Source organism: Penaeus vannamei, chromosome 35 (genome assembly GCF_042767895.1).
Source record: "Penaeus vannamei isolate JL-2024 chromosome 35, ASM4276789v1, whole genome shotgun sequence".
Taxonomy (NCBI): Eukaryota; Metazoa; Arthropoda; class Malacostraca; order Decapoda; family Penaeidae; genus Penaeus; species Penaeus vannamei.
The window spans coordinates 11,184,801-11,187,300 of record NC_091583.1 but is presented as its reverse complement, the minus strand read 5'-3'; the positions used below and the strand labels follow the sequence as shown (position 1 = coordinate 11,187,300).

At 40.2% G+C, this 2,500-nt stretch overlaps 1 protein-coding gene across 7 annotated transcripts in view; it reads left to right on the top strand.

Annotated features, from left to right (window-relative positions):
* LOC113800261 (uncharacterized) overlaps positions 1-2,500 on the top strand; it is a 170,899-nt gene that overhangs the window by 118,493 nt on the left and 49,906 nt on the right. The gene's annotated exons all lie outside the window — the stretch shown is intronic.

Below are 2,500 nucleotides of genomic sequence, written 5' to 3'. Positions count from 1 at the left end.
CCTCATTTTTTCATCCTCCTATTTTTGCTTCTGCTTCTTTCTCCTTCTCCTCGTCTTTTCCCTCTTCCACACTCTCTCTCCTACTCTCTCACTTCCCTCTCTCCCCTACTCTGTCCCTTCCCTCCCTCCCTATCTCCCCTACTCTTTCCCTTCCCTCTCTCCCTCTCTCCCCTACTCTTTCCCTTCCCTCTGTCCCTCTCTCTCCTACTCTTCCCCTTCCCTCCGTCCCTCTCTCCTCTACTCTCTTCCTTCCCTTCCTCCCTATCTCCCCTACTCTTCCCCCTTCCCTCTCTCCCTCTCTCCCCTACTCTTTCCCTTCCCTCCGTCCCCTATCTCCCCTACTCTTCCCCCTTCTCCCTCTCCCTACTCTCCCCCTACTCTTTCCCTTCCCTCCGTCCCTATCTCTCCCCTACTCTTTCCCTTCCCTCCGTCCCTATCTTTCCCCCTACTCTCTCCCTTCCCCCCGTCCCTATCTCCCCCTACTCTTTCCCTTCCCTCCCTCCCTCTCTCCCCCTACTCTCCCCACTCTCTCCACCCCTACTCTTCCCCTTCCCCCTCCTTCCCTATCTCTCCTACTCTTTCCCTTCCCTTCCGTCCCTATCTCCCCTACTCTCTCCCTTCCCTCTCTCCTTCACCGTCATGTTCTTATCCTCTCATCCACCTGTCCATCACCCGCTCAACGTGGAAGTATTGTTCGCGTGTTGTCTCTCTGCCTCTTGGATTGAAGGCGCCTTTGCTGGAGGGTTTGCAGCACAGATCGCGGTGAAGCTGTTTTCTGTCTGTCTCTTGTGTTTGTCGCTTTTTTTTTTTTTTTTTTTTTTTTTACATTTTTTTATTTGTCTCTGATTGCTTGACGTTCTGGTTGAGATTTTCTGTTGTGGTATTTTTTCTCTCTTTCTTTTTTTTTTTTTTTTTTTTTTTTTTTTTTTTGGGTTTCTGTCTTTCTATTTCGTTACTTTCTCTCTATCTTTATTTGTCTGGGTGTCGATGTAGCTGTCGCTGTTCCTGTCTTTTTCTTTGTTTTTGTGTTTGTCTTTGCCTCTGTCTATCTGTCTGTCTCCGCTTCTCTCTCTCTCTCTCTCTCTCTCTCTCTCTCTCTCTCTCTCTCTCTCTCTCTCTCTCTCTCTCTCTCTCCTCTCTCCTCCTCCTCTCCCTCCCTCCCTCCCTCCCCCTCCCTCCCTCCCTCCCTCCCTCCCTCCCTCCCTCCCTCCCTCCCTCCCTCCGTCACTCCGTCACTCCGTCACTCCCTCCCTCCCTTCCTCCCTCCCTCCCCTCCCTCCCCCCCTCCCTCCCTCTCTCTCTCACTCTTTCCCCACTTGTTTTTATCAACACTTCCCAACAATTTCCCTGCAAATAGAAGAAAAACAGAAAAAAAACTTTCATACCATCGACAAAGAACTAGGTAATTGTTCACCGTAAAACTGTTCTTTGTGTAAAAACGCGAGAACTTTTGCTCGCGTCGCCACCTCTTCCCGTTTATTCCTTTCCTCTGTTCCCCTTTTCTACTTACTATCTCATCATAACCCGTTGGTGTGATTATAAGAACGTCATGCTTATTTTTTCTGCTGCTGTAACATTGTTATTGTTATCATTATTATTATTATTGTTATTATTATTATTATTGCTGTTGTTATTATTATTATTATTATTATTATTATTATTATTATTATTATTATTATTATTATTATTATTATTATGATTATCATAATCGATATTTTTATCATTATTTTTATCATTATTATGATTATCATTATAATAATAATAATAATTATTATTATTATTGTTATTATTATTATCATTATTATTATTATTATTATTATTATTGTTATTATTATTATTATTATTATTATGAGTATTTTTATCATTATTATAATTATTATCATCATTATCACTATCATCATCATCGGTATCATTATTATTTTAGTATTGTTATTGTTTTATTATTATTATTATTATTATTATTATTATTATAACTATCATCAGTATCATTATTATTACTGTTATTTTTATTATTACTATTATCATTATCATTATTGTAATTATAATAATGACAATGATAACAACAATTGTCATAGTCATAATCTTTCTATCATATCATTTCTATTTTCTATTGTTATCATTTCCTTTACCAACACCATCATTATGCATATTCCCATGCATACTATGATATTACCATTATCACCAATACCGTTATTATGGCCGTTTTATTACCGCGATTGTTTGCGCCGGCCGCCAGTGCGCATCTCGACTCGCTCTTGTCTGGACGCGTCCTCTCGCTCCCGGCTGACGATGGGTTGCCATTAGCGTATTTATGGCATCGTAACGAGCGGTAATAATGTTGATTTAGCCATTTAGAGTATGACTGTTTAAGATCGTTATGACTAATTTAGTGAATTTATAGCCTCATTATCTCATTATTGTCGAGATAATCGTTATATATTTTTTTTTGGTAAGCGCGGAGGCTTTAATGATAGATTTGATAGCGACATCGTGTGTGGTG